Below are 13650 nucleotides of genomic sequence, written 5' to 3'. Positions count from 1 at the left end.
TGGAAGTGGAAATGGCTGTGATAGTCAGGTACTTGTCAATTAAAACTCTTACTGTGTGCAATTAGCTTCTCTTTCCGTCTCCCTGGCAGCCCTGGGGCGTGAGACAAGGCATGGATAAAGTGTATGGCTAAGGCCTTGCCGCCGCTACAGTGAATTCCACCAATCTCTCTCCATTTATATAGTTCTGATGGCAGACAAGCTTATTACAGAGAAAAATAAATTATGTAAGATAGTACAATTAGTGATATTTTACATTTGGGGATATCTTAAAAGACCTAGTCTTTCCCTTTGATAATCAAACTTTGACAAAGAATACCAAGATCAGTGGACGGTGGATAGTTAAGGTAGGTCTTGGAGAAAAATGGCGGTCAGGCATCTCAACAAAGCATTTTGTGGACATCTTTAGCTCATTTTAGATAACAATATTTGAGATTAGCATACTCATTCATTACAACCAAGATTCCTTAGTACCACGAACAAGAAAGATGAGATAGCCGGGCTTTAGTTATATATTATAGGACTCAAAGATTTTTTCCCAAAGTATTTAGACTCTTTATTCTGTAGCCTAAAATTTTATAATACAGTACATTGACTTTGCTTTCAGATAGAGCTAGGACAGTGTGACAGTTACTGTATGACTATGTATAGTTAGATAAAATTCTTTATTTGGAAATCTATGTTTAAGCTTACTGTGAATTATTATAAGCACAAAGAAAAGTGCACAAAGCAGGAAGGAAAGGGCCTCAGAAAGTTTATGGAAGATGCAAATTATGAGAAAACTATGTATTTTCAATTTTTTTCTGCACCAACATAAGATTATCTTTTAGTTCTGTGTTCCCATGGACTTTTTGGAAGTGCCCTCATGAATAACTAGCTCCTGAGTTATCACAAAGTCAATTGCAGGTCAAGAATTAGAACACCACCAACAGCCCATGGATCCTCTTTTTCTGTCCTCTCGATAATTCCTTCATCACACGAAAGGGCAGCTGCTTTGAAGGAAGCATCCCATTGGCGTCTGACTTGCGTTCTTGTTTTTAAAGGATGGCTGTTGGCCTCACTGCATCTTTGAAGGCAATTTGCCTTTTATTCCAGGATACTTAACATTTTCCCTTTGTGTCTGGTTTTCAGTAATTGTGTCATGATTTGCCTCCATAAGGATTTCTTTGCCTTTCTTGGAGTTCATAGAACTTCTTGAACCCACAATTTTTTTTTTCATTAGCTATTATTCTCTTCAAATGTTCCTTTGGTCTCATTCTTTCCTTTTTTTCTAGGATTTCAGAGACATCATAGAACTTCTCACTATCTTCCCTGCTCTCTTAACCTTCTTTTAAAGACATTTTGACTTTTTGTCTCTTTATGCTTCAATATTGAGGGTACTTTTTCTTGTCTTCTAACTCTAGTGCATTCAGTCTGTCTTCAGCTGTGTTTAAATTCTTCTCCTCCAATCCATTGACGTTTGAGATTTGGCTATTATATTTTTTGATTACATATTCTTACTTAAGTCTTTTACAGTCTGAAATGTCCTTTAAAATCAATATCTAAGCTGAATTCATTATCTGTTGTTTTTTTTTTTAATTTCCTGGAAAGAGTGACCATAGTTTTGCTTTTATATTGTCTGTTTCATTGCTGTATCAGTGAATACCAGAGGAAAACGATGTTTCCCTAGACAGTGGCATTCAGTGTGTTCTTGAGTGGTGGTGGCAAAAGAACCAACTAAGATTCTCTTTAGATTGGTTCCTAGACTTTTTTTTTAAATAAAAAATATGATTTATACTGAAGTAGAGGGAACATGTGTGGACTTACAAGACCTATTTGGCAACAACATTATTTTAAAATTTACTCCTGCTAAGTCCAATATCTGGATCTACTGTGGGTCTGTTTCTAGTATCTGTAGGTTCTGCTGTCTCTTGGGATTTTTTTCCTGCTCTCGTGTTGTTTTTCAGAGACTGTGTTGAAAAGTCATTTGCTGAATAATTTGATAGTGCAGGATCGTTTTCTGCAGGGAAGGTTTTTGTTTTCTTCTAAGTGCCCAGCAGCTCCCGTGTCTGGAACTGCCATGATCCATTTGCAGAGACTAAAGGTGGCCCCAAGCTGGCTAAAGTCCCTGTGAGTCAGTCTGCTTCTGGTTCGCCCATGATGGGTGGCTCACGTTCTCTTCCCAAGCCCAGGATTTGCGACGTTATCCCTTGAGATGGCAAACAATGTCCTTACCCTGTGTGCTGCCTCTTTCTGAAGTGGTAAAGGCCCCCAGAGAAAAAAAGCACAAGCATTTTTACTTTTTATTGTCGTGTTAGCTCTCCAGAGCTACCAAGTAGAACATGTGTATATGTACATGTATGTGTGCATGTATGTTAGTTATCCTCAGCAGGAGGACAGGTACCAAATCTCCTGGTATACAATTACTAGAAGCAAGTCTTTTAAACAGCCTATCATCCTGTTTTCATTCATAATAATCAAAGGGAAAATTGAGTTGTAATGTACAGTGACTGCATGCAGATTAATTAATTTCTGTATCTGTCAATGGAAACTTATTAATCACCGAGTGCTGTAAACTGCTTGATTGTTCTCAGACCGACTGCTTGATCCTGTTCTTTGATGTGTAACACAGGTATAGGCTTTCTGATCCTTTGATTTTCAAGTAGATGTGACCAGAGGACCCAAATTGGTAGAAATACTGGAAGAAACATAGGGAAAACACTCAAAGACATTGGTATAGGAAAATATTTTTTGGAAAAGATCTGAAAGGCCTAGGCAACAAAAACAAAAATAAATAGAATTTTGTCAAACTAAGAGGTTTCTGCATTGCAAAGGAAACAACAGTGAACAGACAACCTTGATGAAAAGGAGAAAATATTCGCAAATTATGAATCCAAGGGTTTACTATCCAGAATAGATAATGTACTCAATTCTATAGCAAAAACCCTCAAATAATCCAATATAAAAATGGATAATGATCTGAATAGATATTTCTCTAAAGAAGATATACAAATACCAGCAAGCTTATGAAAACAATACTCAATATCACTAATAATCAGGGAAATAGAAATCAAAGCTACAATGATTTGTCATCTTACCCCAAATAGAATAGCTTTATACAAAGACAAAACATAATTAATGTTGGGAAGGATACAGAAGTAGAACTCTTGTTTTTAAAATTTATTTATTGAAAGAGTTACACAGAGAAAGAAGGAGAAGGAGAGAGAGAGAAGTCTTCTATCCACTGGTTCACTCCCCAGATGCCGCAATGTCTGGAGCTATGCCAATCTAAAGCCAGGAGCTATGAGCTTCCTCAGGGTCTCCCACATGGAGGGTCCCAAGGACTTGGGCCATCTTCTACTGCTTTCCCAAGTCTTTGCAGAGAGCTGGTTCAGAAGCGGAGCAGCCAGGACTTGACCTGGTGCCCATATGGGATGCTGGTACTGCAGGCGGCAGCTTTACCCACTAAGCCACAATGCTGGCCCTGAAGTAGAACTCTTATATACTCTTGGTGAGAATGTAAATTAGTATAGCCATTATGGAAAACAATATGGGTTTCCTCAAAAAAAAAAAAAAAAAAAAAAAACAACTAGAAATAGAGCTGTCACATGATCCAATGATCCCATTAGCCAGTATATATCCAAAGGAAATGAAATCATTGTATCAAAGAGATTTGTGCACTCCCATTTTTAAAAGATTTTTATTTATTAATTTGAAAGTCAGAATTACAGAGAGAGAGGTCTTCCATGTGCCAGCTTACCCCCCAATTGGCCACAACAGCTGCACTGATCCAAAGCCGGGAGCCAGGAGCTTCCTCCAGGTCTTCCCATGTGGGTGCAGGGGCCCAAAGATTTGGGCCATCTTACACTGCTTTCCCAGGCCACAGTAGAGGGCTGGATCGGAAGTGGGGCAGCCAGGACCTGAACCAGTGGCATATGGGATGCCAGCACTGCAGGTGGCGGCTTTACCCACTAAGCCACAGCACTGGCCCCTGCACTCCCATTTTTAATGTAGCATTATTCATAATATACAAGATATGGAATCTAGCAAAGAGTCTATTGATGAATGAGTAGATGAAGAAAATGTGTATATAAACAATGGAATATTATTTGGCTGTAAAAAATGAATGAGGTCTTGTTTCAACATGAATAGCACTAGAGGGCATAATGATAAGTGATTCAAGCCAAGCAGAAAAGCACAAATGACACATGTTCTCACTCATCTGAGAAAGCAAAAATACTTGTACAGAAGAGGGTAGAACAGTGGCTACTTGAGGCTAGAAAAGTAAGGTAGAGAGTGATAAAGAGAGTTAGTTATAGATAGCAAACTGCAGCCGAATAGGAGAAATTAGTTCTGTAGCACAGTGGGGTAACTATTCTCTGTAACTATTTATGATGATTTCAAAATAACTAGAAAAACACCTTCCAGTTTCTAACACATAGCAATGTGTTTCTAACACATAAATGTTTAAGGAGATATAAATGCAAATTACTCTGATTTGATAATTATGCACTGTGTACATCTATGAAATTTTTGTACAGTGTCCCATAAATATGTATAAATATTATGTGGTGATTTAAAAATTCAAATAAAAGGAGGCAGTAGTAGGAAGGTAGAGGGTGAGAGTAGGGAAGAGAAATCAAGGTATTCTCACTTCTATTTGTTGCTTCCTGTGGTGTCCTGGATGGTACTCAGCCTCCTCCATGCTTCTAGCTCTTACTGGAAGACCCATTCCTCCCATCACATGTCCACACCTAAGGGTGGTAGCGGCTTCCTCATGTTGCTGACCTGTTCCCTTGGGCTTCTCAACTGTTAAATTACTGTACAGTTACTTTATCTGGCCATAGGATTTTGCTATAACCTGTATTGTATAATAAGTAAAACATACCCTTGGGAGGGTATAGTCCTCACAAGTAATAAAAGACATCTGTATAGGAAGAACTTATAGGCCATACGTGTTGAGTGTCAAACATAATGATTTAAATGTCTTAAAAGGTCAAAGTAACCAAGCATGGGGGGAACCCCTGGAATCCTCATGGTCTCACGGGGAGGTAAATTGGGCTATAAGGGATTATGATAGAAAAGAGCAGGAAATACTCCAGGTAGATAGATAGGATGAAAGAACTGAAATAAGAGAATTTGGAAAGCAGAATCTCTTTTCAGAATCTCCATGTGACAGCAGCCTTTGAATTGTTTTCCAGTTCAGACTAACGGCAGATGTGAGTTGTTTGATGGTTCTTGTGGTGTATGCTGAAGGAACTCTATCAGTTTTGAAAAACCACGTCAGCTGTTTCATATGATGGCTTTCTTTTGGTCTAACTTAACACATTTTCTCCTGCTGGTTTGTGAGCTTGGGCTTTGCTAGCAATTATTCTGTCATTCATTGTAAACATGCTCTGTGTTTTTAGGTGGTGCCCACGGACAGCTGGTTGAAAGATGCACAATGAATGAAAGCCAAGAGGTTTGTGAGCAAACACATATTTTTCCAGTGAATAAGGATGCATAATGGGGATCATGTATCTGTCTTTCTAAACCAGATATCTCTGTACTTTGGGGTGAGCTACTAGCTGCTTTTTTTTTTTTTTTTTTTTTTTTTTTTTTTTTTTTTTTTAAGTTACACTGTAGGATCAGCATTCTTCTCCATTTGGTGTGTATTCATGCAGTTAGTGGAAAGAGCCTTGAATTTGGAGTCAGACCTGAGTTAGCCATTTTTGACCCTGCTTAGCTCTTTGATGTTGAGTGAAGAACTTCTTGAGTTTTGCCTTCTTCATATATAGACTGGGAAAAGCAGTGTAATGATTCTGTTGGGATCATTTAGGTGAGAGCACTTAGTAAACTGTCTCACAAAGGTAGCTGTTTCTTGCCCAAACATTAGCTGCCCTCCTGTGTCTGAGCAACTAAGCATGGCCCGATTATAAAATTTGCTGGAGAGAGAGATCATAGACACCTAGATGTACTTCTACACAGCAACCTTGTGCGTGTGGCACAGACAAGGGAGAGTCATGTCATATCCTTTCTTGCTTTGCTTATTTTTCATTTTTCACTTGCCACTCCTAAAGTCTTGGCATCTAGCCCATAGAATATTTGTATTCATTAAGTGTACTATCCACATGACACGCTTGGCTCTCCTTCAAAGGTGGAAGTTGAAATCAATAAATGGTTCTTTATTTGCTTTTTAACTAAGCTCCATTTCCTCTCCTCTCTTATGTCCTGGAATCTTCCTAAGATATATATGGCATGACACATATGTGAAGTGACACATCACTACTCACATGGCCTTATTAGCAACTGATAATCCTAAAATTTCATTTCCTAAAATGGGTCCTCATTGGGTGTCCTTTGCAATCTTGACTCCTCATTGTTAAGTCATCTGCTAAAAATCATGGAGAAAGATCTCAGGGGGCCACCTGCAAGCCTCTGCCTTCCCCACCTGGAACAAATGTAAAATGGATAAGAAGTCACATTATTTGCTCCGGGAATAATACCCTTTTGCACTTTATGCTTGTTTTGTCAACCAGCCACAGAAATGCTATGTTTGACATGAACTTCTTCCTAATTACTTTAATTATTCCAGAGGTTTCATTAGCAATAGCCCTTCCCTGTTCCTAAACACTCTCCAACTCTGTGGAAGGGCTAACATCTAAAAACACCCTCCTAACGGGATCCCTGGAGACGCGGTAAATGCGTGTGCATCTTCTGTTTGTTTCTTCCTTCTCAAATCTTTCAGCCGTTCATACCAAACATGTGAAAAGTCAGAGTATCATCATCATTTCTGAAAGGGAACTTTTTTCTGTTTGAATTTAAGGTTCTTCTCTAAACTCAGATGTGAAAGACAACTGAGTGCTTTTTTTTATTTTTAACTTTTCCTGCAATTAAACCCAGAAAATAATTATGGCCCATATTGTTGATTATGTTAAACAGTTTTCAGCTATCGGCAGACTTTCTCTTAGAGCCTCAAAGTGGCTGACAGGGACCCTTGAGAAGTCAAAATAAGTGAAATAACATCTCTGCTTCTCATCACACTGTTTATTTTAAGCAACATTTGATTAAGCATCTCACAGGAGATTAGAGGCAATGAATCAGAAATGGGAATATGAATGCCATGTGTCCAGTCAGCTCAGGCCACAGTAGCAAAATATGCAGAACAAGTGGCTGCAGCAGCAGCAATGTATTTCTCACAGTTCTGGAGGCTGAGCGTCCAAGGCCATGGTGCCAGCTATTCCCGGCCTTGTGGGGGCTCGCTTCCTGACTTGCAGATGGCCGTCGTCTTGTGTGGCCATTTTCTGGTGAGTGTGCGAGGAGAGAGCACGAGTCTCTTCTTACAGGGGCACCAATCCTAGCATGAGGCCCCCTCCCTCGTAACCTCGTCTACACTCCCAGCGGCCTCATCTGCATACATTATCATACTGGATTAGGGGTTCCGCATGAATTTTGAGGATGGGACACAACTCAGCCCATAGTGTCCTACTAAATCATATGCACCAGTGGCAAGCTAAAGAGAAAGTAGCTACTTGCTAGGGAGGGACCAATGAAAGCCTGTTATAATATTTCATCTTTAGGAGTGGCCATGCAGTGCAGGGACTTCTGAGAGGTCAGTGGTTGCTAAGGGCCTCGTGATGACTAATGTTCACAGTAGCAGGTCTGAGTGTTTAAGAACGATCTCCAGTGCCCTTTGTTGAACAGGACAAGCACGAGGGTAATCTGTTTTAGAATTATTTTTGTCAAGGTACTTAAAATATTGCTGGAACTGGGGGTAGCACTCAATCCTTTGAAATAGCATTTGGACTGGTTTGTTTCCTGAAACCTGACAACCTCATGCGTCAACAAACCCCTTCAGAAAGATTTTCTAGGGTCAGTCAATAGGATACCATTTTCAAAAAGAATAATTTTCTTTTTTGACTACATTATGCAAGAGCTAACAAAATGTATTTTTGAGATTTCCCTCACTGGAAACAGTTCATCAGATTTTTCACTACCTGGCCCTGAGGTTGAAAAAAATGTATTATAGTGCTCTCACCTAAGCATATCTACCTCTGACAAGTCTCTAATGGACAAGTGATAATATCGATTGGGCCTCCATAGAAGAGAAGACCTATGTGTGCCACATTTCTTTCACTTGGGCCAAGGAACGGTGGTTTTCCTTATTTTTCTGCCCTTTTTTATTATTTTTTAAAATTTTTTTGACAGAGTGGACAGTGAGAGAGAGAGAGAGAGAGAGAGAGAGAGAAAGGTCTTCCTTTGCCGTTGGTTCACCCTCCAATGGCCGCCACGGCCGGTGCACCACGCTGATCCGAAGGCAGGAGCCAGGTACTTCTTCTGGTCTCCCATGGGGTGCAGGGCCCAAGGAGTTGGGCCATCCTCCACTGCACTCCCTGGCCACAGCAGAGAGCTGTTTCTGCCCTTTTGTTTGGATGCCTTCTCTCCTGTTAATGGCTATTTCTTTGTAACTGCAAGGGCCAGGTTTCCCTTGTTACTGCCTGCCATACTTACCAGGCAGTTGCATCCACCTCCACAAGAAGGCTTATCTTGCCAAAGCTCCAGGGTTCTCGGAATCAGTTGGCTGCAGTTTTCTGTTATCAGTCCCTACAAAAGTGATGGCCCTGCCAGTGGGACCGTAATAAGGGCAATCATTTGGCAAACGTTCCCCATATTCTGGATGGTATTTGGAAGGGCACAGTCAGCTTTTGCTTCTATAATTCTCTTTTTTATGTGTTTCTTTTTATGTATATCTGGGCAGTCCCATTTGGTTGATCTGTCCCTTCTTTAGCCATATTATGACTTTTGAGTTCTGGTCTCATCTTGTTGGCTGTGGTACTGAGCTCTGTGGTAAGGTGATGCTGCACATCTGGGTTAGAGCCACTCTGTCCTGATTTTAGAATCTGTGCCTGGATAGAAACTCATTCCGTTGGATCTCTGTTTTTGAGGTTGCCTCTGTGCAGTACCCCCAAATCAACACATGTTTAGGAACAGTGTGGGTAGTGTACTGTAGCGCTGGCCACAGCTAATCTATTAGTGAATCCTAGTGGCTTTGCCTAAAATCATTGTTCCCTTGTTCCATCTACTTGTCTCCAGCTTCCAGCTGTCACTCTGGCTCAGACCGTCCGTCTTACTCCCCTGGGCCCTGCCGTAGACTCCTAACCGTCTTCTAATTTCCTCTCTCATCTACCGCTCTTTTACAACACACCAACCTAAGTGATCCCTTAATACACAAGTATCCCCCTACCATGCTGTTACTCAAATCATCTGCAACCGTTTGCCATGAGAGAATAAGACCCAAATGTGTCAAATTAAAATAATGACCTTGTAGACTCACACGCTCAGTTCCTCATCATCTTTCCTTCTGTCCATTATTTTCTCCTTAATTATTGTCTACTCATCACCCCCCAACACTGTTAGAAAAAGTTCCCCAGAAATGTTGACAGTAATATCTATCCCCGAGTTTAGAACTGTTCCTGGCTCCCTCCATGCCCCCAGTGAATACACGTTGCTTTCTTTGGACGGAATGATTCCTTCTTTCATCCTCACAGAATTTCTTTCAGCATTCAGTGCTGGTATTCTGATCTGCATGTCTGAAAAAGACGGCTTAGTTACCGGCTTAGAGAATGTAGCTATAATGGAACTGAGTTTCGAACCTTGGTCTCTAAGACCCTAAGTTCAGCGTTCATCATGTCACATGTTTCACCACCTCTTGTGATGTGAAACTGTGTGATGATGGTAGGGAGTGCAGGCAGGTGGTATTCTGGGCCTTGGCAGGACAGAATGAAAGTTTTCAAGCAGTTACTGAACCATCTACAGAGAATTGATCAAGATCCCATCATCCCACTAGGGAGAATGTGGAGTCTAGTTTTCTTTCCATTCTGTTCTGAATGAGCGGATAGATTAGTCACCACGTTGTGGTAATTGCTTATTTCCGCCCTGCCTCACAGACAGATCACAACAGGACAACCAGGTCACAACAGGACTAAAGCAGTCATCCCTCTGTATCCACAGGGGATTTGTTCCAGGAACCATTATATAAAATGCATGGCATTTGCATCTAACCTATACAATTCTATACACTTGAAATCATCAATAGGTTGTTTACAACTCTATTGTTCAAGGAACAATGACAGCCACCAAAAACAATCTGTACATGGTTGATATAGATGGGATTTCCTTTTCTGAAAATTTTTGTTCCCCAACTGATTGAGAAGTTTGGAAATGTGAATCCCAAAAACTAACTGTATATGTGGTCTGTGTTCAGAGACGCAATCCAAGAGGTCAGCCAGGTCAGAATCATTCACTCAAGGATCAGAGTCAAATAACCAGTCATAGGTCAGATATGGAGTGTCAGACATGAAATTGTCAAGAGTTTCAGCAGCAGGATCTTGTCAGTAGACTGCTGGCCCATCACAGGAATGTCTGGGTGGTGTTAGACAAGAAGGGCACCGAAGAGTAACCGAGTGCCCTCACTTGGCTCCTGTTGGTGCCTCTGGGGCCAGGGCAAAGACTGTGTCAGGAGCCAGGATAACCCTGACAGGTGCATGACACTGGAATATACTGTTCTTGCAAGGGGGTGGAGGATAAGGGAGCTCTGTGATTGGTTGCTGGTGTATTTGTCCTTGGAGTTCATCTCTAAATGTCTCATAGATTGATGCCACTTGATTTTTGTTTCTGTGTAGATACTGTTCTACAAACTTTCATCTGCCATTTTAACTTGAATGGCTACCAGCACAAGTTTGTTGAAACACTAGGAAATAAGTAATTAAACATACATGTGTTCTGAAAAGTCAAAGGCACAGGGAAGGTGTTTAACAATCGAGATGCCAACTGGAATGCCTGTTTCCATGGTAGAGGACCTGAGTTCAAGTTCTGGCTCTGCTCCTGATTTCAGCTTCCTTCTAATGCACACCCTGAGAGACGGCAGGTGGTGGCTCAGGCAGCTGGGTCCCTGCCACTCGAGTGGGAGACCTACGCTGAATTTCCAGCTCCTGGCTTCAGTTCAAGTTGGCCCAATCACAGCTGCAGCAGGCATTTGGGAAGAGAACCAGCGAATAGGAGCTTTTCTCTATTTATATACCTTTTTATCTCTTTGACTCTCAAAAAATAAGTTGTTTGAAAAGGATAAAAAAAAAGGTACAATGAGCCTGGCATGAATTGTCCTATGCTTTATTTATTACTATTGTTATTTAATTTATATAAAGGGAACAGATTTCATGTATATCATTAGGGGTCAAATATGTTTCTGAACCATGAAAATAGGAGCCTAGCATGAGGTACTTTTCCTTATTTTAGCAACATATCTTCAGAATGGCTATCATATGCCAGGTCATATAGGTTATCATTATGGTTTATGTAGTGGTTTGGGTGCCCTCAATCCCCAGAGTCCTGAGTTAATGGATTAAGAATTGAATGTGATCCAGTTATGATGTCTGAAAGTGTTGCCTTAGACATTGATTAGATTGGATTAGATTGGTAAGGTGGGACTTGCATAATTAAATCAGAGGTTTTTTAGGGAGGCCACCTGAAAGACATACGACAAGTGTGCTGTCTCTCTGTTCCTGGCTCACCAAGTGATCTTCCCTCTGAACTCATTTTGCAACCACTGCTGTCATCAGATGCCAGACAAATGGGGCTGCTTGATCTTGTACTGTGAATCTCCGATACTGTGAGCCAGAAATATACCTTCTTCCTTCATATGTAGCTTCTGTCAGGTATCTTAGTTACAGTGCTGAAAAACTGACGAATGCAGGTAACCTACACTACCCAGAGGGAAGCCCAACCAAGGAGCTCAGACTCAGTAACTTCTCTGTGGGCTACTTCTAGATTCTTACATTCCTGTTTCTTTCAGCTCTTAGGAATCTTAAAAGGAGAAATAACGAATTTGAAATAAAAGAAATTAATTCACTGGCCTGAAGGTTATTAATTATTAATTAGGGGAAAAATACACAGAGCGTGCCTTGTAGATCATTTCCTTTCACGAAGATGGGACTTAGGGGTGAGCATGTGACACAGTGATTAAATCACCACTTTGAATGTGCACATTTTATATCAGAGAGTCTGATTTGAGTTCTGGCTGCTTCACTTCCAGTTAAGAAGATTATGACTTGGTCATGGCCATGGAATGGATTTCTAGACTCCTGACGTCAGCCTGGCCTAACCTTGGCTGCTGCAAACATAGGAGGCATAAAGCGCTAGATGGTAGATCTCTTTCTGTATGTCTTTCTGTCTCTTTGCCTTTCAAATAAAATGGAAAATAAGTTTTTAAAAAGAAGTAAAAAACAAAGGGATCTAAGTAGCCAGACAAAAAAATGTTAAGAGAACAGATGTCAGCAAAGTCCCTTCCTGATCTTCAAGTTGTAAAAGGATTTACATATATACTACGTATATCTTGTGTGTGTATTTATATCCCCCCCCCCCAATTTTTTACGCTAAAGTTCTAAGCCCCAGCGCTTCAGCATGTGACTGTATTTGGAAATGGAGCCTTTAAAGAGGTAACTGAGTTTCATGAAGCCATTAGAGTGGGAGCTAATCCAGTATCATTGGTGTCCATCTAAAAATAAGAGACTGAGAACACAACCAGGTACAGATGGAAACCACGTGCAGGCGCAGAGAAAAGATGGCATCTACAAGCCACAGAGAGAGACTTAGAACACCATGGCCTCGGACTTGCAGCCTCCTTGACCTCTGGGAAAGAGATTCCTGTTGTCTCAGCTGTTCAATCTGTGTACATCGTGAGGAAAGCCCCAGCGGACTGCTGCATACATACACACGCACATGCACACATACACACGCACACACATGCACATGCACACACACACAATAGAACTCTGGCACTAAGTTTTTTCAGAACTCAACAGTTCTGTCTGTACTTCCTGGCTAGTTTAGAGCAGATATTCTCAGGTGCTGGATCATGCTGGGTTCGCTCAACTCAATGGACGTGAAATTGGCTCCTTCACTCAGTGAACGTTTTATTAAGCGTCTGCTATGTTCCAGGCGTTGCACTAGGAGCAGGAAATGCAAGCGTGATAAGCATTTGTCCTGAAGGGATAGTTACGCTGGTCATTGCTATGGTGTGAGAAGTCTCTGACAACCTGTGGACAGAGCACCTCACTAGTGGGGCAGATGGTCCAGGTCTGTGTTCCCACCACCACTGCACTCCCCTGGGGCTTTTGTCTTGTCTCTCCTGTTGTATAGTCTACCTTCTCAGAGGTCTCTCCATTTCTTCCCTTTTTACTAAATGACTAGATATTGGATATCAGCATAGGAATTGCAGAACACTCGGCTGCTGCGTAGTCATCGGCGGATCCTGGTGCAGTAAATCAGATGTTGTGTTAACTCTGACCTGGATTGTTATCGTCTGACTCAATTCCAGAAGAGACAGCTACCTCCTGTGACCTCTCCCCCTGTATTTCAGGCCATAAATAGGTGCTGGGGCCCTGCCAAGTTGGGTCAGTGTGGCTCATAAGGGACTGTGAGTTCTTTACCAGCAGTACACAGCTACAGAACTACTGTGCCACCTAAGGTGACTCAACATCTGCCCCTCTTAACAAGGTAATACTAGTAATGTCACTGCCTGGCTGTCACTGTAATGCAGTTATGAGCCTGGGCCTCAGCTGACTGCCTGAAGAGTCCTTGGAGGACCCAAACGGGAAATCTGGGAAACCTGACACCGTGATTGACCCAAGGCAAGTT

The 13650-nt window shown here is 41.4% G+C and overlaps 1 long non-coding RNA gene across 3 annotated transcripts in view; it reads left to right on the top strand.

The window, feature by feature from the left end:
* The window catches only part of LOC149128738 (uncharacterized), a 56941-nt gene that overhangs the window by 32559 nt on the left and 10732 nt on the right, over positions 1 to 13650 (top strand). For 2 of the 3 annotated variants that reach the window (XR_016223443.1, XR_016223439.1), the window contains exon 3: positions 5385 to 5437. The exons of the other annotated variant lie outside the window; for it this stretch is intronic. This is a non-coding gene — a long non-coding RNA (uncharacterized LOC149128738). The remainder of the gene's footprint in view (positions 1 to 5384; positions 5438 to 13650) is intronic. 3 annotated transcript variants of the gene reach the window in all.

This window comes from Oryctolagus cuniculus, chromosome 1 (assembly GCF_051225735.1).
Source record: "Oryctolagus cuniculus isolate XC-2025 breed Fujian yellow rabbit chromosome 1, ASM5122573v1, whole genome shotgun sequence".
NCBI classification, from domain to species: Eukaryota; Metazoa; Chordata; class Mammalia; order Lagomorpha; family Leporidae; genus Oryctolagus; species Oryctolagus cuniculus.
The sequence above is the reverse complement of the archived record's forward strand: the minus strand, read 5'-3'. Positions and strand labels throughout refer to the sequence as shown.